Below are 27,602 nucleotides of genomic sequence, written 5' to 3'. Positions count from 1 at the left end.
ATGGCTTACAAGGTGAACAACTATATCTCTGATGGAATTATATCCATTCCCAACCCCAAACAAGCAACACTTTTTGATGTCACAATGAGCAAAGTCGAGGCTTTTTCCGTGAGTGACAAGATGAGGTGGGAAAAAACAACTTCCTCTGTGTTGTAACTAAGGGTAAATTGCAGCAAAAGCGTTGTAGAACCTTGAAGTGTACGGACCATTCAAACTCTTTCACCCCAATATGCAGATCGGGGTTTCTTCATTTTCTGAGCCCAGACCTAAGCAGTACAGAACTGCATCCTTGCTAGTGCCAGCAACATGCATTCGGTGTACATTTGCTCCTCATATAGGAATACGAAGCTCATGCTATTGGGGTTAAAGTGTGAGGGTGTGATTGAAGTTTGGCATCACCACCATCAAAACTATTTGGCAGCAATCCACTGCAAACCCCAAGTAGAGGTTGTCCTGGAACAGCAATGTTTGGGAATCATCATACTGAGAAAATTATTTAATACGAGCAAATAAAATCCGTCGCTTTGCTGACCGGAATATTAAAGGAGGGGGGAGTGAGGAGGGGTGAGGGAGCTTGGAAGGGGGGAGAGTGATGCCTCACATGTCGCTATACACTCAGGGAGGGGATGAGAGCGAGGAGAAGGGGGGGTGTTCTCGCATTTGGTGGTGGGGGGGGGGGAAGGGTTCGTTACTTGTGTTTGGTAGTGGGACTTGAAGAGAAGGGAGGATGGTCCCTTCTGAAGGCTTTCATACACGATTGACCGAAATGGGGTATATTAAAATGGCACATTCAAGCAAATCATACTAAATACCGTACAGAGAAATCCATGGGGTGGTGGGGCTTTGGGAGGATTTAAGCATGAAGGGTGGGGAAGGGAAGGAAGGGCCTTTTCCTTCAGTAATCAAAAAAGCTGCACCAGTGTTCGTGCCATTATTTACTTTCCGCACACATTTTACAACTAAAATGGGATGAGCTCGAGAAACTCTTAAATTTCAAAATTTAAACTTCGGAATTGATCCAAGCAGCAGTTCTGAATGCTTTAAAAAAAAAAGTGTTCATTTCTCCAATTCACACATTCCTTGACAATTCCTCTCCTGGACCTGTGGAGAGTTTTCTTTGGTGGTGGAGGGGTTTGGGAGGAGGTTTGTGTGAAGGGAAGGAAGGCAGCATTAGGGGAGGGAAGGAGAATGGAAGGCAGCATGTGGGGAAGGAAAGGCAGCATGAGGGGAGGGGAGGAGAATGGAAGGCAGCATGAGGGGAAGGAAGGCAGTGTGAGGGGAGGGGGAGGGAGGGCAGGACAGCGTGAGGGGAGAAGGGAGGGCAGGACAGTGAGGGGAGGCGAAGGGAGGGCAGGACAGCGTGAGAAAGGCGAAGGGAGGGCAGGACAGCGTGAGAAAGGCGAACGGAGGGCGGGACAGCGTGTGTGGAGGGGAGGGCGGCGTGAGGGAAGCCAAAGACGGGGCAGCCTGTGCGGAGGAGAGGCGAAGTGAGGGCAGCGTGAGGGGAGGCGAAGGTTGGGGGGCGTGTGGCGAGGGGAAGGGTGGGCAGGACAGCGTGAGGGGAGGCGAAGGGAGGGCAGGACAGCGTGTGGGGAGGCGAAGGGAGGGCAGGACAGCGTGAGGGGATGCGAAGGGAGGGCAGGACAGCGTGAGGGGAGGCGAAGGGAGGACAGCGTGAGGGGAGGCGAAGGGAGGGCAGGACAGCGTGAGGGGAGGCGAAGGGAGGGCAGGACAGCGTGAGGGGAGGCGAAGGGAGGGCAGGACAGCGTGAGGGGAGGCGAAGGAGGGCAGGACAGCGTGAGGGGAGGCGAAGGAGGGCAGGACAGCGTGAGGGGAGGCGAAGGGAGGGCAGGACAGCGTGAGGGGAGGCGAAGGGAGGGCAGGACAGCGTGAGGGGAGGCGAAGGGAGGGCAGGACAGCGTGAGGGGAGGCGAAGGGAGGGCAGGACAGCGTGAGGGGAGGCGAAGGGAGGGCAGGAAAGCGTGAGGGGAGGAGAAGGGAGGGCAGGACAGCGTGAGGGGAGGCGAAGGGAGGGAAGGAAAGCGGGAGGGGAGGCGAAGAGAGGGCAGGCGAGCGTGTGGGGAGGCGAAGGGAGGGGGGGACAGGGGGAGGGAGGCGAAGGGAGGGCAGGACAGCGTGAGGGGAGGCGAAGGGAGGGCAGGACAGCGTGAGGGGAGGCGAAGGGAGGGCAGGACAGCGTGAGGGGAGGCGAAGGGAGGGCAGGACAGCGTGAGGGGAGGCGAAGGGAGGGCAGGACAGCGTGAGGGGAGGCGAAGGGAGGGCAGGACAGCGTGAGGGGAGGCGAAGGGAGGGCAGGACAGCGTGAGGGGAGGCGAAGGGAGGGCAGGACAGCGTGAGGGGAGGCGAAGGGAGGGCAGGACAGCGTGAGGGGAGGCGAAGGGAGGGCAGGACAGCGTGAGGGGAGGCGAAGGGAGGGCAGGACAGCGTGAGGGGAGGCGAAGGGAGGGCAGGACAGCGTGAGGGGAGGCGAAGGGAGGGCAGGACAGCGTGAGGGGAGGCGAAGGGAGGGCAGGACAGCGTGAGGGGAGGCGAAGGGAGGGCAGGACAGCGTGAGGGGAGGCGAAGGGAGGGCAGGACAGCGTGAGGGGAGGCGAAGGGAGGGCAGGACAGCGTGAGGGGAGGCGAAGGGAGGGCAGGACAGCGTGAGGGGAGGCGAAGGGAGGGCAGGACAGCGTGAGGGGAGGCGAAGGGAGGGCAGGACAGCGTGAGGGGAGGCGAAGGGAGGGCAGGACAGCGTGAGGGGAGGCGAAGGGAGGGCAGGACAGCGTGAGGGGAGGCCAAGGGAGGGCAGGACAGCGTGAGGGGAGGCCAAGGGAGGGCAGGACAGCGTGAGGGGAGGCCAAGGGAGGGCAGGACAGCGTGAGGGGAGGCCAAGGGAGGGCAGGACAGCGTGAGGGGAGGCGAAGGGAGGGCAGGACAGCGTGAGGGGAGGCGAAGGGAGGGCAGGACAGCGTGAGGGGAGGCCAAGGGAGGGCAGGCCAGCGTGAGGGGAGGCCCAGGGAGGCAAGGACAGCGGGAGGGAAGGCCAAGGGAGGGCAGAACAGCGTGAGGGGACGCGAAGGGAGGGCAGGACAGCGTGAGTGGAGTGGAGGGCAGCGTGAGGGGAGACGGAGGGAGGGCAGCGTGAGGGGAAGGGAGGGCGGTGAAGGGAGGGCAGCGTGAGGGGAGGCGAAGGGAAGGCAGCATGAGGGGAAAGGAAGGCAGCATGAGGGGAGGGAGGGAAGGCAGCATGAGGGGAAAGGAAGGCAGCGTGAGGGGAGGGGGAGGGGGAGCAGGGTGAGGGGAAGGGAGGGAAAGGTGAGGGGAAGGGAGGGCAGGACATCGTGAATGGAGGGCAGCACAGCGTGAGGGGAGGCGAAGGGAGGGCAAGACAGCGTGAGGGGAGGCGAAGGGAGGGCAAGACAGCGTGAGGGGAGGCGAAGGGAGGGCAAGACAGCCTGAGGGGAGGCGAAGGGAGGGCAAGACAGCGTGAGGGGAGGCGAAGGGAGGGCAAGACAGCGTGAGGGGAGGCGAAGGGATGGCAGGACAGTGTGAGGGGAGGGGAAGGGAGGGCAGGACAGCGTGAGAAAGGTGAAGGGAGGGCAGGACAGCATGAGGGGAGGCGAAGGGAGGGCAGCATGAGGGGAGGCGAAGGGAGGGCAGCGTGAGGGGAGGCGAAGGGAGGGCAGCGTGAGGGGAGGCGAAGGGAGGGCAGCGTGAGGGGAGGGGACGGAAGCCAGCATGAGGGGAATGCGAGGTGAGGCGAAGGCAGGGCAATGTGAAGTGAGGGGAGAACAGGACAGTGTGGGGGGAGGCGAGGGGAGGGCAGGACAGCGTTAGGGGAGGTGAAGGGAGGGCAAGACAGCGTGAGGGGAGGAGAAGGGAGGGCAGGACAGCGTGAGTGGACGGGAGGGGAGACGAAGGGAGGGCAGCGTGAGGGGAAGGGAGGGGAGGGCAGCGTGAGGGGAGACGAAGGGAGGGCAGCGTGAGGGGAAGGGAGGGGAGGGCAGCGTGAGGGGAGGCGAGGAGAGGGCAGCGTGAGGGGAAGGGAGGGGAGGGCAGCGTGAGGGGAGGCAAGGGGAGGGCAGCGTGAGGGGAGGGGAGGCGAGGCGAGGCGAGGGGAGGGCAGCGTGAGGGGAGGCGAAGCGAGGAGAGGGCAGCGTGAGGTGAGGCGAAGGGAGGGCAGTGTGTGGGGAGGCGAAGGGAGGGGGGGCGAAGTGTGGGCAGCATGAGGGGAGGCGAAAGGAGGACAGCGTGAGGGGAGGCGAAAGGACGGCAGCGTGAGGGGAGGCGAAAGGACGGCAGCGTGAGGGGAGGTGAAGGTAGGGGAGCGTGAGGGGAGGCGAAGGTAGGGCGGCGTGAGGGGAGGCGAAGGGAGGGCTGCGTGAGGGGAGGCGAAGGGAGGGCAAGACAGTGTGAGGGGATGGGAAGGGAGGGCAGCGTAAGGGGAGGGGAGGCGAAGGGAGGGCAGCTTGAGGGGAGGCGAAGGGAGGGACGGGAAGGCAGTGTGAGGGAAGGGAAGGCAGGGCAGTGTGAGGGAAGGGAAGGCAGCGTGAGGGGAGGCGAAGGGAGTGCAGGACAGCATGAGGGGAGGCAAAGGGAGGGCAGGACAGCGTGAGGGGAGGCGAAGGGAGGGCAGGACAGCGTGAGGGGAGGCGAAGGAGGGCAGGACAGCGTGAGGGGAGGCGAAGGAGGGCAGGACAGCGTGAGGGGAGGCGAAGGGAGGGCAGGACAGCGTGAGGGGAGGCGAAGGGAGGGCAGGACAGCGTGAGGGGAGGCGAAGGGAGGGCAGGACAGCGTGAGGGGAGGCGAAGGGAGGGCAGGACAGCGTGAGGGGAGGCGAAGGGAGGGCAGGACAGCGTGAGGGGAGGCGAAGGGAGGGCAGGACAGCGTGAGGGGAGGCGAAGGGAGGGCAGGACAGCGTGAGGGGAGGCGAAGGGAGGGCAGGACAGCGTGAGGGGAGGCGAAGGGAGGGCAGGACAGCGTGAGGGGAGGCGAAGGGAGGGCAGGACAGCGTGAGGGGAGGCGAAGGGAGGGCAGGACAGCGTGAGGGGAGGCGAAGGGAGGGCAGGACAGCGTGAGGGGAGGCGAAGGGAGGGCAGGACAGCGTGAGGGGAGGCGAAGGGAGGGCAGGACAGCATGAGGGGAGGCGAAGGGAGGGCAGGACAGCGTGAGGGGAGGCGAAGGGAGGGCAGGACAGCGTGAGGGGAGGCGAAGGGAGGGCAGGACAGCGTGAGGGGAGGCGAAGGGAGGGCAGGACAGCGTGAGGGGAGGCGAAGGGAGGGCAGGACAGCGTGAGGGGAGGCGAAGGGAGGGCAGGACAGCGTGAGGGGAGGCGAAGGGAGGGCAGGACAGCGTGAGGGGAGGCGAAGGGAGGGCAGGACAGCGTGAGAGGAGGCGAAGGGAGGGCAGGACAGCGTGAGGGGAGGCGAAGGGAGGGCAGGACAGCGTGAGGGGAGGCGAAGGGAGGGCAGGACAGCGTGAGGGGAGGCGAAGGGAGGGCAGGACAGCGTGAGGGGAGGCGAAGGGAGGGCAGGACAGCGTGAGGGGAGGCGAAGGGAGGGCAGGACAGCGTGAGGGGAGGCGAAGGGAGGGCAGGACAGCGCGACGGGAGGAGAAGGGAGGGTAGGAGAGCGTGAGGGGAGGCGAAGGAGGGGGAGGAGAGCGTGGGGGGAGGTGAAGGGAGGGCAGGACAGCGTGAGGGGAGGCGAAGGGAGGGCAGGACAGCGTGAGGGGAGGCGAAGGGAGGGCAGGACAGCGTGAGGGGAGGCGAAGGGAGGGCAGGACAGCGTGAGGGGAGGCGAAGGGAGGGCAGGACAGCGTGAGGGGAGGCGAAGGGAGGGCAGGACAGCGTGAGGGGAGGCGAAGGGAGGGCAGCGTGAGGGGAGGGGAGCGGAGGCAGCATGAGGGGAATGCGAGGTGAGGGGAAGGCAGGGCAATGTAAAGTGATGGGAGAACAGGACAGTGTGAGGGGAGGCGAGGGGAGGGCAGGACAGCATTAGGGGAGGCGAAGGGAGGGCAAGACAGCGTGAGGGGAGAAGGGAGGGCAGGACAGCGTGAGTGGACGGGAGGGGAGACGAAGGGAGGACAGCGTGAGGGGAAGGGAGGGGAGGGCAGCGTGAGGGGAGACGAAGGGAGGGCAGCGTGAGGGGAAGGGAGGGGAGGGCAGCGTGAGGGGAGGCGAGGAGAGGGCAGCGTGAGGGGAAGGGAGGGGAGGGCAGCGTGAGGGGAGGCAAGGGGAGGGCAGCGTGAGGGGAGGGGAGGCGAGGCGAGGCGAGGGGAGGGCAGCGTGAGGGGAGGCGAAGCGAGGAGAGGGCAGCGTGAGGTGAGGCGAAGGGAGGGCAGTGTGTGGGGAGGCGAAGGGAGGGGAGGCGAAGTGAGGGCAGCATGAGGGGAGGCGAAAGGAGGACAGCATGAGGGGAGGCGAAAGGACGGCAGCGTGAGGGGAGGAAAAGGTAGGGCAGCGTGAGGGGAGGCGAAGGGAGGGCAGCGTGAGGGGAGGCGAAGGTAGGGCAGCGTGAGGGGAGGCGAAGGTAGGGCAGCGTGAGGGGAGGCGAAGGGAGGGCAGCGTGAGGGGAGGCGAAGGGAGGGCAGCGTGAGGGGAGGCGAAGGGAGGGCAGCGTGAGGGGAGGCGAAGGGAGGGCAGGACAGCGTGAGGGGAGGCGAAGGGAGGGCAGCGTGAGGGGAGGCGAAGGGAGGGCAGCGTGAGGGGAGGCGAAGGGAGGGCAGGACAGCGTGAGCGGAGGCGAAGGGAGGGCAGGACAGCGCGAGGGGAGGCGAAGGGAGGGCAGGACAGCGTGAGGGGAGGCGAAGGGAGGGCAGGACAGCGTGAGGGGAGGCGAAGGGAGGGCAGGACAGCGTGAGGCGAGGCGAAGGGAGGGCAGGACAGCGTGAGGGGAGGCGAAGGGAGGGCAGGACAGCGTGAGGGGAGGCGAAGGGAGGGCAGGACAGCGTGAGGGGAGGCGAAGGGAGGGCAGGACAGCGTGAGGGGAGGCGAAGGGAGGGCAGGACAGCGTGAGGGGAGGCGAAGGAGGGCAGGACAGCGTGAGGGGAGGCGAAGGGGAGGGCAGGACAGCGTGAGGGGAGGCGAATGAGGGCAGGACAGCGTGAGGGGAGGCGAAGGGAGGGCAGGACAGCGTGAGGGGAGGCGAAGGAGGGCAGGACAGCGTGAGGGGAGGCGAAGGAGGGCAGGACAGCGTGAGGGGAGGCGAAGGGAGGGCAGGACAGCGTGAGGGAGGCGAAGGAGGGCAGGACAGCGTGAGGGGAGGCGAAGGGAGGGCAGGACAGCGTGAGGGGAGGCGAAGGAGGGCAGGACAGCGTGAGGGGAGGCGAAGGGAGGGCAGGACAGCGTGAGGGGAGGCGAAGGGAGGGCAGGACAGCGTGAGGGGAGGCGAAGGGAGGGCAGGACAGCGTGAGGGGAGGCGAAGGGAGGGCAGGACAGCGTGAGGGGAGGCGAAGGGAGGGCAGGACAGCGTGAGGGGAGGCGAAGGGAGGGCAGGACAGCGTGAGGGGAGGCGAAGGGAGGGCAGGACAGCGTGAGGGGAGGCGAAGGGCAGGACAGCGTGAGGGGAGGCGAAGGGAGGGGCAGGACAGCGTGAGGGGAGGCGATGGGAGGGCAGGACAGCGTGAGGGGAGGCGAAGGGAGGGCAGGACAGCGTGAGGGAGGCGAAGGCGAGGGCAGGACAGCGTGAGGGGAGGCGAAGGGAGGGCAGGACAGCGTGAGGGGAGGCGAAGGAGGGCAGGACAGCGTGAGGGGAGGCGTAAGGGAGGGCAGGACAGCGTGAGGGGAGGCGAAGGGAGGGCAGGACAGCGTGAGGGGAGGCGAAGGGAGGGCAGGACAGCGTGAGGGGAGGCGAAGGGAGGCAGGACAGCGTGAGGGGAGGCGAAGGAGGGCAGGACAGCGTGAGGGGAGGCGATATGAGGGCAGGACAGCGTGAGGGGAGGCGAAGGGAGGGCAGGACAGCGTGAGGGGAGGCGAAGGAGGGCAGGACAGCGTGAGGGGAGGCGAAGGGAGGGCAGGACAGCGTGAGGGGAGGCGATGGGAGGGCAGGACAGCGTGAGGGAGGCGAGAAGGGAGGGCAGGACAGCGTGAGGGGAGGCGAAGGGAGGGCAGGACAGCGTGAGGGGAGGCGAAGGGAGGGCAGGACAGCGTGAGGGGAGGCGAAGGAGGGCAGGACAGCGTGAGGGGAGGCGAAGGAGGGCAGGACAGCGTGAGGGGAGGAGGCGTATGAGGGCAGGACAGCGTGAGGGGAGGCGAAGGGAGGGCAGGACAGCGTGAGGGGAGGCGTGGGAGGGCAGGACAGCGTGAGGGGAGGCGAAGGGAGGGCAGGACAGCGTGAGGGGAGGCGAAGGGAGTGGCAGGACAGCGTGAGGGGAGGCGAAGGGAGGGCAGGACAGCGTGAGGGAGGCGAAGGGAGGCAGGACAGCGTGAGGGGAGGCGAAGGGAGGGCAGGACAGCGTGAGGGGAGGCGAAGGAGGGCAGGACAGCGTGAGGGGAGGCGAAGGGAGGGCAGGACAGCGTGAGGGGAGGCGAAGGGAGGGCAGGACAGCGTGAGGGGAGGCGAAGGGAGGGCAGGACAGCGTGAGGGGAGGCGAAGGGAGGGCAGGACAGCGTGAGGGGAGGCGAAGGAGGGCAGGACAGCGTGAGGGGAGGCGAAGGGAGGGCAGGACAGCGTGAGGGGAGGCGAAGGAGGGCAGGACAGCGTGAGGGGAGGCGAAGGGAGGGCAGGACAGCGTGAGGGGAGGCGAAGGGAGGGCAGGACAGCGTGGAGGCGAAGGGAGGGCAGGACAGCGTGAGGGAGGCGAAGGGAGGGCAGCGTGAGGAGGGGAGCGGAGGCAGCATGAGGGGAATGCGAGGTGAGGGGAAGGCAGGGCAATGGGGTAAAGTGATGGGAGAACAGGACAGTGTGAGGAGGCGAGGGGAGGGCAGGACAGCATTAGGGGAGGCGAAGGGAGGGCAAGACAGCGTGAGGGGAGAAGGGAGGGCAGGACAGCGTGAGTGGACGGGAGGGGAGAGACGAAGGAGGACAGCGTGAGGGGAAGGGAGGGGAGGGCAGCGTGAGGGGAGACGAAGGGAGGGCAGCGTGAGGGGAAGGGAGGGAGGGCAGCGTGAGGGGAGGCGAGAGAGGGCAGCGTGAGGGGAAGGAGGGGAGGGCAGCGTGAGGGGAGGCAAGGGGAGGGCAGCGTGAGGGGAGAGGCGAGGCGAGGCGAGGGGAGGGCAGCGTGAGGGGAGGCGAAGCGAGGAGAGGGCAGCGTGAGGTGAGGCGAAGGGAGGGCAGTGTGTGGGGAGGCGAAGGGAGGGGAGGCTAAGTGAGGGCAGCATGAGGGGAGGCGAAGGAGGACAGCATGAGGGGAGGCGAAAGGACGGCAGCGTGAGGGGAGGAAAAGGTAGGGCAGCGTGAGGGGAGGCGAAGGGGAGGGCAGCGTGAGGGGGAGGCGAAGGGAGGGCAGCGTGAGGGGAGGCGTGAAGGGAGGGCAGCGTGAGGGGAGGCGAAGGAGGGCAGCGTGAGGGGAGGCGAAGGGAGTGGGCAGCGTGAGGGGAGGCGAAGGGAGGGCAGCGTGAGGGGAGGCGCATGAGGGCAGCGTGAGGGGAGGCAGGCGAAGGAGGGCAGCGTGAGGGGAGGCGAAGGGAGGGCAGCGTGAGGGGAGGCGAAGGGAGGGGCAGCGTGAGGGGAGGCGAAGGAGGGCAGGACAGCGTGAGGGGAGGCGAGGGAGGGCAGGACAGCGTGAGGGGGAGGCGTAGGGAGGGCAGGACAGCGTGAGGGGAGGCGAAGGAGGGCAGGACAGCGTGAGGGGAGGCGGTGTATGGGAGGGCAGGACAGCGTGAGGGGAGGCGAAGGAGGGCAGGACAGCGTGAGGGGAGGCGTAAGGGGAGTGGGCAGGACAGCGTGAGGGGAGGCGAAGGAGGGCAGGACAGCGTGAGGGGAGGCGAAGTGTGAGGGCAGGACAGCGTGAGGGGAGGCGAAGGGAGGGCAGGACAGCGTGAGGGGAGGCGAAGGAGGGCAGGACAGCGTGAGGGGAGGCGATGGAGGGCAGGACAGCGTGAGGGGAGGCGAAGGGAGGGCAGGACAGCGTGAGGGGAGGCGAAGGGAGGGCAGGACAGCGTGAGGGGAGGCGAAGGGAGGGCAGGACAGCGTGAGGAGGCTTAAGGGAGGGCAGGACAGCCGTGAGGGGAGGCGAAGGAGTAGCAGGACAGCGTGAGGAGGCGAAGGAGGGCAGGACAGCGTGAGGGGAGGCATGGCGATGGGAGGGCAGGACAGCGTGAGGGAGGCGAAGGGAGGGCAGGACAGCGTGAGGGGAGGCGAAGGGAGGGCAGGACAGCGTGAGGGGAGGCGAAGGAGGGCAGGACAGCGTGAGGGGAGGCGAAGGGGAGGGCAGGACAGCGTGAGGGGAGGCGGAAGGGAGGGCAGGACAGCGTGAGGGGAGGCGAAGGGAGGGCAGGACAGCGTGAGGGGAGGCGATGAGGGCAGGACAGCGTGAGGGGAGGCGGTGGTATGGGAGGGCAGGACAGCGTGAGGGGAGGCTTGAAGGGAGGGCAGGTCAGCGTCAGGGGAGGCGATGGGAGGGCAGGACAGCGTGAGGGGAGGCGAAGGGAGGGCAGGACAGCGTGAGGGGAGGCGAAGGGAGGGCAGGACAGCGTGAGGGGAGGCGAAGGGAGGGCAGGACAGCGTGAGGGGAGGCGAAGGGAGGGCAGGACAGCGAGAGGGGGGGCGAAGGGAGGGCAGGACAGCGTGAGGGGAGGCGAAGGGAGGGCAGGACAGCGTGAGGGGAGGCGAAGGGAGGGCAGGACAGCGTGAGGGGAGGCGAAGGGAGGGCAGGACAGCGTGAGGGGAGGCGAAGGGAGGGCAGGACAGCGTGAGGGGAGGCGAAGGGAGGGCAGGGACAGCGTGAGGGGAGGCGAAGGGAGGGCAGGACAGCGTGAGGGGAGGCGAAGGGAGGGCAGGACAGCGTGAGGGAGGCGAAGGGAGGGCAGGACAGCGTGAGGGGGAGGCGAAGGAGGGCAGGACAGCGTGAGGGGAGGCGAAGGGAGGCAGGACAGCGTGAGGGGAGGCGAAGGGAGGGCAGGACAGCGTGAGGGGAGGCGGTATGAGGGAGGGCAGGACAGCGTGAGGGGAGGCGAAGGAGGGCAGGACAGCGTGAGGGGAGGCGATGAGGGCAGGACAGTGTGAGGGGAGGCCAAGGGAGGGCAGGACAGCGTGAGGGGAGGCCAAGGGAGGGCAGGACAGCGTGAGGGGAGGCCAAGGGAGGGCAGGACAGCGTGAGGGGAGGCGAGAAGGAGGGCAGGACAGCGTGAGGGGAGGCGAAGGAGTGGGCAGGACAGCGTGAGAGGGCAGGACATGCGAAGGGAGGGCAGGACAGCGTGAGTGGAGTGGAGGGCAGCGTGAGGGGAGACGGAGGGAGGGCAGCGTGAGGGGAAGGGAGGGCAGCGTGAGGGGAGGCGAAGGGAAGGCAGCATGAGGGGAAAGGAAGGCAGCATGAGGGGAGGGAGGGAAGGCAGCATGAGGGAAAGGAAGGCAGTGTGAGGGGAGGGGGAGGGAGGGCAGCGTGAGGGGAAGGGAGGGAAAGGTGAGGGGAAGGGGAGGGCAGGACATCGTGAATGGAGGGCAGCACAGCGTGAGGGGAGGCGAAGGAGGGCAAGACAGCGTGAGGGGAGGCGAAGGAGGGCAAGACAGCGTGAGGGGAGGCGAAGGGAGGGCAAGACAGCCTGAGGGGAGGCGAAGGGAGGGCAAGACAGCGTGAGGGAGGCGGTAAGGAGGGCAAGACAGCGTGAGGGGAGGCGAAGGGAGGGCAAGACAGCGTGAGGGGAGGCGAAGGGAGGGCAGGACAGCGTGAGAAAGGTGAGGGGAGGCGAAGGGAGGGCAGCGTGAGGGGAGGCGAAGGGAGGGCAGCGTGAGGGGAGGCGAAGGGAGGGCAGCGTGAGGGGAGGCGAAGGAGGGCAGCATGAGAGAGGCGAAGGGAGGGCAGCGTGAGGGGAGGGGAGCGGAGGCAGCATGAGGGGAATGCGAGGTGAGGGGAAGGCAGGGCAATGTAAAGTGATGGGAGAACAGGACAGTGTGAGGGGAGGCGAGGGGAGGGCAGGACAGCATTAGGGGAGGCGAAGGGAGGGCAAGACAGCGTGAGGGGAGAAGGGAGGGCAGGACAGCGTGAGTGGACGGGAGGGGAGACGAAGGGAGGGCAGCGTGAGGGGAAGGGAGGGAGGGCAGCGTGAGGGGAGACGAAGGGAGGCAGCGTGAGGGGAAGGGAGGGGAGGGCAGCGTGAGGGGAGGCGCGAGGAGAGGGCAGCGTGAGGGGAAGGGAGGGGAGGGCAGCGTGAGGGGAGGCAAGGGGAGGGCAGCGTGAGGGGAGGGGAGGCGAGGCGAGGCGAGGGGAGGGCAGCGTGAGGGGAGGCGAAGCGAGGAGAGGGCAGCGTGAGGTGAGGCGAAGGGAGGGCAGTGTGTGGGGAGGCGAAGGGAGGGGAGGCGAAGTGAGGGCAGCATGAGGGGAGGCGAAAGGAGGACAGCATGAGGGGAGGCGAAAGGACGGCAGCGTGAGGGGAGGAAAAGGTAGGGCAGCGTGAGGGGAGGCGAAGGGAGGGCAGCGTGAGGGGAGGCGAAGGGAGGGCAGCGTGAGGGGAGGCGAAGGGAGGGCAGCGTGAGGGGAGGCGATGAGGGCAGCGTGAGGGGAGGCGAAGGAGGGCAGCGTGAGGGGAGGCGAAGGGAGGGCAGCGTGAGGGGAGGCGAAGGGAGGGCAGCGTGAGGGGAGGCGAAGGGAGGGCAGCGGAGGGGAGGCGAAGGGAGGGCAGCGTGAGGGGAGGCGAAGGGAGGGCAGCGTGAGGGGAGGCGAAGGGAGGGCAGCGTGAGGGGAGGCGATGAGGGCAGCGCGAGGGGAGGCGGAAGGAGGGCAGCGCGAGGGGAGGCGAAGGGAGGGCAGCGCGAGGGGAGGCGAGGGAGGGCAGCGCGAGGGGAGGGCAGCGTGAGGGGAGGCGAGGAGGGCAGCGTGAGGGGAGGCGAGGGAGGGCAGCGTGAGGGGAGGGCAGCGTGAGGGGAGGCGAGGGGAGGGCAGCGTGAGGGGAGGCGAGGGGAGGGCAGCGTGAGGGGAGGCGAGGGGAGGGCAGCGTGAGGGGAGGCGAGGGAGGGCAGCGTGAGGGGAGGCGAGGAGGGCAGCGTGAGGGGAGGCGAGGAGGGCAGCGTGAGGGGAGGAGAGGGGAGGGCAGCGTGAGGGGAGGCGCAGGAGGGCAGCGTGAGGGAGGCGAGGGAGGGCAGCGTGAGGGGAGGCGAGGAGGGCAGCGTGAGGGGAGGCGAGGGGAGGGCAGCGTGAGGAGGCGGAGAGGGAGGGCAGCGTGTGGGGAGGCGTAGGGGAGGGCAGCGTGTGGGGAGGCGAGGGGAGGGCATGCGTGTGGGGAGGCGTAGGAGGGCAGCGTGTGGGGAGGCGAGGGAGGGCAGCTTGTGGGGAGGCGAGGGAGGGCAGCGTGTGGGGAGGCGAGGGAGGGCAGCGGTGGGGAGGCGAGGGAGGGCAGCGTGTGGGGAGGCGAGGGGAGGGCAGCGTGGGGAGGCGCAGGAGGCAGCGTGTGGGGAGGCGAGGGGAGGGCAGCGTGTGGGGAGGCGTAGGGAGGGCAGCGTGTGGGGAGGCGAGGGGGAGGGCAGCGTGTGGGGAGGCGTAGGAGGGCAGCGTGTGGGGAGGCGAGGGGGAGGGCAGCGTGTGGGGAGGCGAGGGGAGGGCAGCGTGTGGGGAGGCGAGGGGAGGCAGCGTGTGGGGAGGCGTAGGGAGGGCAGCGTGTGGGGAGGCGAGGAGGGCAGCGTGTGGGGAGGCGAGGGAGGGCAGCGTGTGGGGAGGCGAGGGAGGGCAGCGTGTGGGGAGGCGAGGGGAGGGCAGCGTGTGGGGAGGCGAGGAGGGCAGCGTGAGGGGAGGCGAGGGGAGGCAGCGTGAGGGGAGGCGAGGGTAGGGCAGCGTGAGGGGAGGCGAGGGTAGGGCAGCGTGAGGGGAGGCGAAGGTAGGGCAGCGTGAGGGGAGGCGAAGGTAGGGCAGCGTGAGGGGAGGCGAAGGTAGGGCAGCGTGAGGGGAGGCGAAGGTAGGGCAGCGTGAGGGAGGCGAGGGTAGGGCAGCGTGAGGGGAGGCGAGGGTAGGGCAGCCGTGAGGGGAGGCGAGGGTAGGGCAGCGTGAGGGGAGGCGCAGGGTAGGGCAGCGTGAGGGGAGGCGAAGGTAGGGCAGCGTGAGGGGAGGCGAAGGTAGGGCAGCGTGAGGGGAGGCGAAGGTAGGGCAGCGTGAGGGGAGGCGAAGGTAGGGCAGCGTGAGGGGAGGCGAAGGTAGGGCAGCGTGAGGGGAGGCTTGGCTGCAGGCAGCTGAGGGGAGGCGACAGAGGGGCAGCGTGAGGGGAGGCTGGCGAAGGTAGGGCAGCGTGAGGGGAGGCTGAAGTAGCAGCGTGAGGAGGCGAAGGTAGGGCAGCGTGAGGGGAGGCGACAGTAGGGCAGCGTGAGGGGAGGCGGGTTGTAGGGCAGCGTGAGGGGAGGCGAAGGTAGGGGCAGCGTGAGGGGAGGCGAAGGTAGGGCAGCGTGAGGGGAGGCGGAGGTGAGGGCAGCGTGAGGAGGCGAAGAGGGCAGCGTGAGGGGAGGCGAAGGAGGCAGCGTGAGGGAGGCCGAAGGGAGGGCAGCGTGAGGGGAGGCGAAGGTAGGGCAGCGTGAGGGGAGGCGAAGGTAGGGCAGCGTGAGGGGAGGCGAAGGTAGGGCAGCGTGAGGGGAGGCGAAGGTAGGGCAGCGTGAGGGGAGGCGAAGGTAGGGCAGCGTGAGGGGAGGCGAAGGGAGGGCAGCGTGAGGGGAGGCGAAGGGAGGGCAGCGTGAGGGGAGGCGAAGGGAGGGCAGCGTGAGGGGAGGCGAAGGGAGGGCAGCGTGAGGGGAGGCGAAGGGAGGGCAGCGTGAGGGGAGGCGAAGGAAGGGCAGCGTGAGGGGAGGCGAAGGGAGGGCTCAGTGGGAACTCTGCATTCTTTGTCAACACAACACCACTGAAAAGGTTCAGTTTCCCAGTCAACAAAAAGGTGAACAAGGTGAAGCAACACTCGCAGGGTACAAAACATTGTCTGATAATCTCCGAGTTTAATAACCTCGGTTTGCTGCCTAGAACAATAAACATTGACACATTGGACGAAGGTCATCGTGTCGAGGCAGCTTTCATTGCTCATAATGCACGTTGGCATAGGTCATGCAGGCTTACGTACAACAATAGAAAACTGGAACGTGCAAGGAAGCGTTCTAAAGATATACCGGCTGATGATGCAGGTGAAGGTACATCTGGTGTTTCTAAGCGCACTCGTTCAAGTTCTGCATCATCAATTTCTCAAGATCTGCTTTTTCTGTGGGTGGTCATCTGGAAAAGAGAAACTTCATGAGGTTTCTACTTTCAAAACAGACAAATGTGTTTGAGAGTGTGCTGCACTTCTCGAAGACGATGACTTGCTGAGACGTCTCAGTGGTGGAGATATGGTTGCTCTTGAAGCAAAATACCATGCAAAGTGCTTAGCCTCTCTCTATTATCATGCATCGATGGTCCAAACGGAGCAAGAAGGCACCGAGAATCTCGATAACATGCTCTGTAGTATAGCATTTGCAGAACTTGTGACATATATTGAGGAAACCCGTTTGGAGGATGCCACCATTGCTCCTGTATTTAAGCAAGCTGATCTATCAAACCTGTATTCCTCCATGCTGGACCAACTAGGAATCAAGCAGGAAAGCCGCATACAATCTACAAGGCTCAAGCAGCGAATTCTTGCCCATTTTCCTGACATGAGAGCAACTAAAAAGGGCAGAGACATTTTGCTAATGTTGATGAGGACATTGGACATGCCTTAGCAAAGGTGTGTCAACAGGACAGTGACAGTGATGCAGTGCACCTTGCACGGGCGGCTCAGATAGTCCGTGGACATCTGTTTGATAAATCCAAGCCATTTGATGGTTCATTTAGTGCAACATGTCAGGAGGAATCTGTGCCTAGTTCACTTATATCATTAGTCAACATGAAACTGGAGGGTCCTAGCATTAAGGACCAGGCGTACCAACCTTCGAACGCAGCTGCACTAAGCTTGGCACAGCTTCTTAAGTTCAATGCAGTCAAGCATGCCCGGAAGCAAAAGGACAAACCCACTAATTTGAGACACAGTCTGGAACGGGAAACCCCACTGGCAATTTATATTGGGTTGAAACTACATGCAGAAACCAGGAAGAGAGAATTGGTGGAGAAGCTCTCCCAGCTTGGTATCAGCATCACGTATGATAGAGTTATTCAGATTTCTGCTGATATGGGAAATAGTGTGTGCCTACTCCACAGATTGGAACAGGTTGTATGTCCACCAAACCTGAAACAGAACTTGTTTACTACATCCGCTGTTGACAATATCGATGTTAACCCAAGTTCTACAACAGCTAAAGACTCTTTCCATGGAACCGGCATCTCATTATTCCAGCACCCAAGACAACCTGATGACGGCACTGATCGTGGTCGAATCATTCTTGGTGGTGCAGCTGGCACGAAGAAACTCGATGCTTTGCCAAATTACTACACCAATGGTACCACCTGTTAAGGCAAGCGTAAAGGGGTCACCAGTTCCAGAAATATGCCTTACGTCTCTGGCCCGGGAGAAGACGTCCGGTGACGATAGATGGCTCGAGCATGTAAGAGAGCACATATAAAACAAGACCACAACCTCTCGTGCTGATAACCTTTCTTGGGCAGCTTACCATGCTCACAACCTGTCTCAATCAGCTCGTCCAATGTCCGTAACGGCTCTACTACCACTGTTTCACGAGAGTGCCCACACTGTGGCCATGATAAAACACTCAATGGATGTCATTCTGAGTGCTGTGTAGCATATAAATCCTGGGCAAACTCCTGTCATCACCTTTGATCAGCCATTATTCGCAATTGCAAAAGAAATTCAGTAGAAATGGCCCAAGAAATATGGAGAGGATAAATTTGTTATTCTGTTTGGAGGGTTGCACATTGAACTGGCTGTACTGAAGACAGCAGGTGACTGGTTAGCAGGACGTGGCTGGGTAGAAGCCTTTGTGCAAGCTGACATTGCTTCAGCCGGAACAGAAGATTCCTTCCTGTGAGCTGCGCATGTTGCACGTACACGTCATGCACATCAGGTTACAGCTGCAGCATTGAACATACTGCAGCATCACGTATACGATGACTATGCAAGAGCAGCTGACAAGGATCAACAGTTATCATTCAAGGAATGGTGTCAAAGAAGAACCAAAGAATGTCCACAATTCCAGTACTGGAGTCTTGCATTGGCATTAGAGGTTTGCATCCTGACCTTTGTGCGCTCGTTGAGGGAAGCTGACTTTGATATGTTCTTAGATGCCTCTGGGAGCTTCTCCCGTGGTTCTTTGCCCTTGACCACATGCACTATGCAAAATGGATCCCAGTCCACTTGCAAGATATGCTAGGCCTTCATAGAACACACCATGAAGTGTTGGAAGAATTCCGAGCTGGCATGTTCACAGTGCAAAAGACCAAGCGCATATTTTCCTCCATTGCCACGGACCAAGCACATGAGCAGAATAATGCATGCATCAAGGGAGATGGAGGAGCTGTTGGTCTGATGGACAATCCTAATGCTCTGCAAAGATGGATGGTTGCTGGCCCAGAGGTTGCAATCAGTGATTGGTGAGTTTGAGATGGCCCAGGAGCACCATGGCGGCAAAGCTCAAACGTTGCATCACGACCAAATTGAAAGCGTATACAAGTCCTTCGACAAAGATGTTAGATCACTTGTGTCAGTTATCGAGGAGCTCAGACTATGCTCTTCAAGTGGGCCTGAGCTATCCCAGAAGAGTGTCAGCATCACTTTTCCAGCGGATGGCTATGTGCAGAATTTTTTGGGCTTCGGTGAAGTTGAATGGCACCACTCTTTGCTTGCCCTCTTCATTTCTGGCTGAAAGTAGTGGACCCGGCTTTCATCCCCAGTCTCTATGCGCTGTAAGAAAGCATCGCCTTCTATTTCGTAATGTCGCAGAAATTCTTCACACGCATCCACTTCCTGTTCTTTCAGTTCGGATGTGAGTTGTCTTGGCACCCACCTTCCAGACACTTTATGGAACCCCAGTACATTGTGAATGATATGGTGTGCTGAACCATGGCTAATGTTCATTCAGAGACCACTTCATCCAGCATAATGCGACGGCCCTCAGCACGCGCTCAACTCCTGCAACCATTTCTGGTGTGTCGGCTGTGTGAGGCCAGCCCGAGGGAGCAGCGTCTGCCACACTCAACACTCCACTTTTAAACTTCCTGTCCCAGTCATACACCTGCTGCAGTGATAAACATGCATCACCATATTGCATCTTCATTCCATGATGGATTTCGCCTGGATTCACACCCTCACTTCCCAAATAATGGATGACAGAACGGTGCTCCTCCCTGGTGCATGCTTCTAAGGGAGCCGCCATCTTGGAACTGCTCTTCCGACATCATACCCTCAATGTTGCCAGATCTGAAACAGCCAAAACATGACTCTTACCCATATATGTAACATATGTCGTCTCCTACTACTCACATTATATTCTCGAATTTATATCACCATTTTAAGGTTACATATTGACTGGCCCTCATATATATTAGAAAGAAAGTAAAAGGAACAAAGAAGTCAGGAAGAACCCAGACAGATAGATTTCAGCAGTTACTCCCCATACTCAAACGCAGCAACATGTAAAAGCGCAGCAACACAAAGGCAAGCCTTCACAGGCCCTACTGCAAACAAATTATAACTCCCTCACCAACTTCGAGATTGCTTCTCAGAATATCCTTATCATCACTTTGAATAACTCACTATATAGGGTTACTCACTGAATACGGTTATTCGATTAATCACTTTACAAAATCGAAGACCATGGAAAAGGAGGTGAAATTTTGAAAGTGCTTTGAATGGCATGCACCATCTTCAGAACACAAAAATTGCATTCTTTCCAATCGGTGTTGAAGAACTTCATTGAAATGTGCAAATTATCCGGCAAGAGTGTGATTATTGAGAGTCACTTCTCAGGACACGACCAAATCAGGATGAGGTCAGTGGAGCATTATGGTGTCTGGTTGTTGTCGTGTCTTCAAAATGAGGGAGGAAACAAAACTTGTGAAATTGAACTTCTTCCACACTCACGGCCTCACTTTCCTCTTATCCCATTAACCTGGACAATTTCGAACATTAATATTTAAATTGATTGGGGTGTTGAGAGGGACTTGCACCTTTGAAAAAAATAATAATAAACCACACCCTTCATGTTTGCTGAGGTCTGGAATGGCAAAGGAAGAGCAGCCATGCTTTCAGAAGGTATAGGAATCGCTGAATATATTGAAGCCATACGGGGTTGTTCCAGTTGCCTGGTGTGAGTCCTGTCGGGCCGCTTCAACAGCGGTCAAAATGGCCAACTGCATCGAAGACCCCAGCCAGATTATGTGTCCACTTTCACGAGAACGTACTAATGGGGCCTCCAAGTCAGCCGAGCATTCCACTAATTGGTATCACGTGCCTCGTCTATAACGGCTAAGCGAGCAGACAAGACTTGTGGTGCGGTCTGGATTACGGTTGACAATTAATCCTCAATGGACTCCCCCAAATTCTAAAGAATGATCACAAATTGTTGGGTTTCCCATCGCTGTTCCCTCCTTTGAACTTCACAGAAAATACCGAAGTGCCGTCTTTACATTGCAGGAAGTGAAGACTCTATTCTGCTGCATACAAATACAAAACCTGATATTGTCTGTTGGTCACGGTGAAGTTTGGGACCATTTTGATACGAGACAAATAAATCTAATGAGGAACTTTGACACAAGAGGAGGCCATTTGGCCCATCATGCCTGTGCTGTACCACTACGTTAAATATATCCATCAGGCTCTCAACTCTTTCACTGGGGGGGGGGGGGTGGGGGGAATGGAATGGGGATGAGAAAAGTGTGGCAGGCACAGGCACGAGTGTTATAAATGCAAAAAAGAAAAAAAAATCAATATTTTAAAACTTTTGTTTATGATGACTTGCAACCTGTGAAAAAACTACTGACCTGTGAAAACAAGGGTATAGTGAATGCTCTGGTTTACACTGGAGTGAGGGTAATTCTGGGAAACCCCGACACTACTGTCAGGGGTGGTGGGTTTCTTTCCCTTTGGTGTGTGTCTGTACTTCATGGTGCTGGACTCAGCGCATCCTCGAACAACTACAATAAAGCTTTGAGCTTCACGAGTCTCGACGAACGTACAGGTCAGCTACCATTCAAATCGGATCTTTGTCAGTTGGGGTCTGTGACTTCTGATTGGCGTGACAATGACCACATCAAGAGCGTAACGTTTTTGAAACTTGAATTTCAAACAAACACACACAAAGTCAGATGAGGAAGTTCACCATTACATGCAATGTCCAAATCCAATTCCCTCATTGAGTTATTTCCGCCGCCCAGTGTCCCAGTCCTGCTGGCACAAGTCACGCGTCTTCACCTTGTCCTTTGGGTCTGTCGATTCCCGTCATGGTGTTCTCTCGTACAATGGCCCATCCCATGATGAAAGAGCTCAAAAGAAATATTTCCGATACACAATCTTGAGTTTTAAACAACCCAATTACGATCGGCTCTACGTGTTAACAACTGCTTTGGACATTAACAACTCGTTCACTCAGAGTTAATTTGAGCATGGGGGCGATGGAAACACACAGCTCATCACATATCACCCGTCTCCACACGTCGCTCTCGCGGGTTTATTTAGTAACACAGAATAATCCCTTGTCTTACAGAAAATGAGGATTTAAATTTACGCCAGCATCTAGCTTTTAACTGACAACTACATTCCTCATCAGTTTAAAAGTGTCGTGAATGCTCTTGTTTTCTACCAAGAGTGAAGACGATTCCTGTAAACAGCTCCAGTCTGACGTGTGACAACCTCCCTCCCGTCCCCCTTTTATAAAATACTTTTATTAAAAATCTGGACAAAGATAGGTGGTATCCAGTATCACTTATTTTATGATAGCAAAATTATGTTCTAACTGAAAAGAATCTTTCCAGTAATGGATTGTCAGGTGAAATTAAAAAATATATATTCCCTAAATATCACTTTCATTTGCATAGTTTATTTTTTGTTACAATTTGGACAAGATCACGCCCAAAATGCATATTTTGACATCAATTTATCCGGGGGCAGGGGGGATGCTGCCGAACTCCCCCAGTAAGGAGTTATTTTGCTTGTTACTTTCCTTTTTTCCAAAGTTCTGCAGTTTCACCCATGTTAAGGTCAGGTCCCAGCCACTCTGGCAGGGACCATGCTGCTGGATCCTGTCGCTCTGGGCTTGGTAGGGGAGGAGAGGACATGGCCAGGCAGGGTGTGGCTCTGGGCTACGGCACAAGTGAAGGTCATACCAGTTCTCGTCAAGCTGATTCGAGATTTTCTCTGTCTCCACTCGGTGCACCCACCTTTATTGCCTCTGCCCGTATGTCACACATGACTCGCCGCACTGCTCCCCTCTCACTCACCAGGATGTCGTTCCCCAAATACAGTCTGCACACCATGAGCCACACTCACAGCCTATCAATGAACTCTTGCCCCCAATTAGAATTTTTTTACTGCACCCAGCACTACCACCGGAACAGCATCCACGTTCCAAAACAGCCGGATCCCCTCTATCTACCGAACCTTAAAATGGGAATTCCTCTCCACAGGTGGGTGTGCTTCCTCTTCACATATCCACACCCCCACTTTGCACCATACATTCAATATCAATCCAAAAAAAAAAAAATTGCTTCAGACCCCTGAATTACAATCGCCTCGTTCTACTCAACATTGTTCAGAATCCCGTCCTAAGAGGAAAAAGGAAGGAAGGAATCTACTCTAACAGTCTGCCAATTTTAAAAATATAACTATTCCCAACAAATTAAAATGGTCCTCTAAAATCCTATGCAACATTGTTGAACCAGTCAACCTGCCTGCTCTAAATCTTGTTTTTTGCCCTCTAATTACGGTTCCCCTGGATTCCGCAAGGAGAACCCAGGCTCAGCCTCCATGCCCAAATCATGTGCCACAGATCCTGCAGCCACGGTCATCACGCCCATTTCAGCCATGTGCACCACATTTCCTATGGGGTCCCACAAACCCCTTGAAAACAGTCTTGGTACCCGCACCATTGTTTGTGGAGGACACCGTGCAAATTTACCTCGCGTCTTCCCCCTCCCTTTCTTTAGGGCTCCCCGGGGGTTCGTTGTTCTCCCCAATTTTCCTGATGGCTCCGTCCTTTTCTACAGGCTTCTTGGGGCAATGAAACGAGCACATACAGGATCATTTCCTTTTGATACTCCAGGCCTTCCACAAAAACCAGAGGAAGCATGTCAATCACATCCTAATTGACCTATGGGGGTCCCCACGCATGCATGCTCCATCGTGCAGAACCCCCAGTTTGCCCCTCGGCTCACCCAGAGCCATGCTTGCTTATCCTGTGTGAAGCTGCCCTGGCTCTGCCGCTAACTAGTCCATCACTGATTGCGACTCCCCCATTAGGCATTCCTCCTCCCTCTTGTCCATTCTATGCCCCACGCAAACAGGTGCCACTCATGCCCCTGCTTGCATGCTCACCCTCCCACACCCGGGCCAGTATGCACGGGTCTCGTGGTCTTGGTCTCAACATGGTAGCTTGCCATGGACCAAGTCGCATGGTTGGCAACCTGGCCATTTGACCTCAACTGCAGAGACCCATGATGTGGCTTTGGAAGCGGGTTCAGGAAGCTCGTGCATACCACACACCTCCTTAGGAAGAGTCCTTGTTCAGACCTTCAGTAACTGGACCATTGCTCCCCATTCACACCATTGTTCTACGTGGCCATGTACTTGCACAATATGGCCATGGTCAGCTCCACCCTGCAAATTGTGCCTCTCCGCTTGCTCCTGAAATGGATCTTCGTACCACATTCGGGGTCGTGTGCTCCTCGCACGTCTTTGCCCTCGCACGTCTTTGGATGTGTGAGGATGATGAATCTATTTGATTTTGGTGAAGACCCGATTGCAGATCTGGATACGATTTTTTATTTATTTATTTATTTTTTTTTAACAGCACGGCGACATCGCGGTTATTTTTTAAAGTGATTCTTCACTATTGATAGATGGGACCAAAAACGATATATATTGTTACGAATTACGCGGTTCCGACAGCCACGCATGACCGCTTCAGCCGAAACGCAGTCGCGCGCCCGCCGAAAGCCGGAATTCAGTCGTAGCCTTCCAGATAACCCCGAAAACCCGCGACGGGTGCCTTAATGTACCATAAACGTGTCAATATCCTGTCCGCGTGGTACAGGGTCAATCGCCGAATCTCGATATACCTAATTATCCACGCAGACAGAAATACTGAGAATTTATACCTCGACGGAGACTTGTATGGAACGAGCCGCTAAGTGCGCTCGTCCCGTGTGCGTTTTGCCGAGCGGTTTTAAATCGCCAAGTTCCGTCAGACCAAATTGTCACGTTTATCGGCCTTAATAGCCAGCTAATTCCCCGAACGCGTCGTGGCAGTCAATGGTAGGAAAGTGACGCAACGAGCAGATGTATTCAAACAATAGGGCATTTATTTTATACAGCAGGCAAGCAATTGATGGGGGAATAGGGACAAGACACGAGCAAAAGCCTACAGCCGATGTATTCAATAAATGTACAGTCATGCACTTAATCAGTTCTACTTAAGAGAGACAAGGCGCCACAGATTTTCCTACAAAACCCAAGGAAAATAATATGGCTCGTGAGCCTTAATGGTACTCAGAGACGGGATGACCGAAGGGCTCCGAGAGACCGGGCTGGTTACCTGGTCGCCCCTGGTGGCGACTCGAGGGTCTTCGGGTCGGCGACCCCTGTGTCTCTGTTCCACCTGGGGCGGCTCAAAATGCGCCAGTTGCTTGAGCGGCTTGAGCAGCTTGGCGGGCGGCTCTCCTTGGTCGCTTGGCCTTTCCCACGGCCTGGTTGATCGGGCCTGGCCGACGACGCTTCAGAGGAGCGAACGGGCCTTGCTCTCTTAGTGTTGATGCCCTTTTGGGACCCGTTCACTCCCCAGCATCGCTTGATGCCCTCAAGGTCGTCTGCTCAGACCACCGAGCTCCGATGCGCCTTTCTCTTCAGCGACTCCAAACTCCATCCTTCCAGCCTCCACCAGCCCCGTCTCTCCCCTCCGACTGTTCCGATGCGCCTTCATCTCTCCCATCTCCCATCTCCCGAATGCCTCTGGTGATTCGACTTCGCCATTTTTATAGCCCGGGGGGTGGGGGGGAAGCCGCTCTCGGTTTCTTCACCCGAGGTTGGCGCCACTTTCACCTCTGCCCTTTCACCCCCTCGTGGGAAACCCCATCTCTTACATCACAGGGTGGTTTCGGGGGAAGACGTCTTTTTGATCAGAGTATGCAAATCAGTCGCTTCGCGGCTGTTTGCACATGGACGGTGTGATGTGGCTTCACAGTTGTGCCGCTGGTTCGCAACCAACGGCATTTTGCGGCTGTCGAGGAGGAGGTGATAGTTTTATGATGTTTGTTTGAAGATGATGGCGTTCCTGTTGTTCGGGGATGATCAGGTTTTTGTAGATGTTATTAAAATAAAAGATAGAAAAGAATAACACTACCTCAAAGATTCACATCCCTTTACACATCGGTGGGGATTCTAACCTTAAACACATACTTATCTAAATAACTGATCTCTGGGGAACCTGAATGGTGTTTTGTGAATTTCCACAACCGTAACAATATCATGATATTTCAAGAAGTTGTGGATGAGTTGGTTAGGTGATGAGAACAAGCCAATTTGATTTTTGGTTCAGGTCCGGATCCAGATTCTTCCGATCTGTGGGATGCAAAACGTAGACTGTTCAGCCTGGCGGAGAAGTGCCCTTTTCCGAGTGTCGTTCTAGTTATAATCTTTTTCTCCATCTCCTGTTTGATTTTTTTTCCCCATACTGGCACTATTTCTGTTTCCATTGTTTTTCCTGCCTCTTTCACCAATGTCCCCCCCCAACCTCTCGGTAAACTTCCATGCTTCCTTAACCACACCTTGTATTCCCCCCGTTATCCTGGTCTGACCGACCATCAATCTCCACTGAGCTCTCCGCATGTCCACCAGGTTTCTTGCCATTGTCTGCAGCTCGGCTTGGCCGTTTTCCATTTTAGCCGTCGAGTTGACTTGGCCCGCTTCAAGCCTGTCACTATTTGCATCAGCATGGCCATCAAATCAGTGCCACCCCCCGCTGCTGTACTGACAAGGACCTGCTCCACCCTGGTGTCTGTTCATTTGGGGGCACCGGGTTAGCTGGTGGAGAGTGGAGAGTCTTTGAGGCTTCCAGGTGAGGGGGGGGGCTCACTCCACCATGACCTCTCCATCTCCATCTCTACTGGGGCTGTGGTGGCGTCAGTCCAGTGGGCACTTCCATAGTCTGAGCTGCTTTGATCACTCATAAATTTAAATTTTAGCACCAACTCACATGCTCTGCAGTTTCGCTTTGAGGTACAATTTCTCAAACCTCAGGTCAGAATCCCAACTTCTAGACACCAGTGTTGTACAAACTCTCAGCACCTGTGCTAACTGCCAGCCTGGGTGTTTTATTCATTTGAGCATACATTTGCATGTCCGCTTACGATGGTCGTTTCAAAATAGCCGCTGCTTGAGCCAACCTACATAATTAGCAGACTAGTTAAAACGAGGACTGAGGGTGGAACATAAAGTTACTATATGAGTGGCAAGTGAACTACAGTTGAGGGAAAAAAGGATAGTTGAGTGGTGGGAGAGTCAATTTAGACTAAGCAGTCAAGAGGAGTCACCACATCCAGCTGCAGAATTAATTTTTCTGGCAGCTGTGGGCTTCAGTAGTCTGTGCTCATTCCTGCATGATGGTCAAAAGTGGTGCTGTTCATACAACTGAAGGACGTTAACACTCAATCTTGAATGGTGTTCGGGAAGAAGTGCTTTTGGTTGTGACGTTTCCATTTCTCTTCACGAGTCTGCATTTTCGACTGTGCTATTGATAGACTGCCGATGCCCTTCAGAGACCCTTCCGCCTGTACTACTGCGGCATATTTCTTCTGTTGGTGCCCTCAAGGCTCTCTCACGTGTATCATTGATGCCGAATTGCCATTGCTGTGGTTTGTGTGCCTTGAAGACCCTCAGGATTTCACCAACTGGACACACTCTGTGCACTGCCAGCCCCTCAGGGCTCTTCCACCAGGTCAAAGGCTCATCATTCACCACTGCAGCTCTGCAAGCAATTGTGGCTGATCGCCGTCATTTCTCCCCCAATATGCACTTCCCAGCTCTCGCTCGCAGCCTCCTGCTCTACACCTTCCTATTAGGCCTGATTTATGTTTTGTTTTGTTTTCTTTGAATCCTTCCACTCCCATTTGATTGTATTTCTTCCCCTTGTGTAGTTTCTCCTGCTAGCCTGAAGCATTATTAGTGGTGATTATTGTTGGTTATTTATTCTGTCATTTGGTTTTTCTTGTATACATATATTAAATTACATAATTGTTTCTAACCAAATGAAACTAGTTGGGAGATTAAGAGAACTGGTATCTGCTCAACCCGATAGCCATCTGAGCTCGTTATTTAGAGCTCTGCCCTCTATGCTTTGCCAACTGCCACCCAGAGGTGCGTGACATTATAATGTCCCAGAAAGATTACTGTTACACAGTTTGCTTCTCACGGACTGATAGATTATGCACCTTATTGCCTTCATAAGCTTACAACATTAAATACTAAGGTATTGTCCTTGTGCAACTGTAAACTTTAACTTTGAATATACATATGATGGACATGAACTGTAAACAGCATAATACAATGTTTTTACACAATACAGCTCAAATTTCTCGGCTTCAACATAACCACCATCTTTCATAAATGCATCATTCAATCCGACTTTCCAACTCGTTGAAACCATTCTCCAGTTGCTGATGGGTTTAATGAATTGCATTTCTGATTGTAGCCCCAAGTTCATTCAAAGAATGTGGTTTTGATGAGTAAACAACAGTTATACATAGCACCATAACATGTCATCCCATGGGGACAGGTCAGCGGAAGGAGGTGGCCAAGAAAAATTGGTCCACGTCTCCCAATCAACTTCTCTGGGAAAATGTTATTCACGAACCGTTGCACATTCAAAGCATAGTGGCAGGAAGAAAAGTGTTGCTTGTGCAACACAAGGTAATATCTGAAAGATGTAATCATCGTAGTTCAGGGATAAAATTTCTGCAACATTGCAAGGTAACGTTCACCATTGATTGTTGCTTCTTCAAAAAAGGAAGGACCACAAATAGGTCATCAAAGATCTGTGACTTCCTGAAAGCGCACCATACGTTGCTTTTGGCGAGTATAACATGTTGCCAGAGTGAGTTGTTTTTTTTCCTGAACCCCTAAATGCAGTAATTGTGGCAATTGACGTTGCGTCAGAAAATGTCAACTCGACAAAAAAAAAACTCAGGGGAATTGTGGAATTGACAAAACTATGAATCAAGCTTTTATATGCTATTTCCAGTTTGCATATATCATGTTTATATATTCAGAGTTATTAAAGTTTAATAAAAATTTATAAAATAAACTCTATGAATAGTCTTCTTATTTTGGCTTTTTTAATTGTTTT

General features: G+C 58.0%; 1 protein-coding gene and 1 pseudogene across 2 annotated transcripts in view; both read left to right on the top strand.

Moving 5' to 3' along the window:
• LOC147032381 (chromobox protein homolog 1-like) overlaps positions 1 to 27,602 on the top strand; it is a 38,477-nt gene that overhangs the window by 9,115 nt on the left and 1,760 nt on the right. The gene's annotated exons all lie outside the window — the stretch shown is intronic.
• Positions 1 to 27,602, top strand: LOC147032382 (uncharacterized; annotated as a pseudogene).

The sequence above is a fragment of the Eptatretus burgeri genome, chromosome 2 (assembly GCF_056783735.1).
Source record: "Eptatretus burgeri isolate ZD-2024b chromosome 2, Ebu_testis_v1, whole genome shotgun sequence".
In the NCBI taxonomy this organism is placed as follows: Eukaryota; Metazoa; Chordata; class Myxini; order Myxiniformes; family Myxinidae; genus Eptatretus; species Eptatretus burgeri.
The sequence above is the reverse complement of the archived record's forward strand: the minus strand, read 5'-3'. Positions and strand labels throughout refer to the sequence as shown.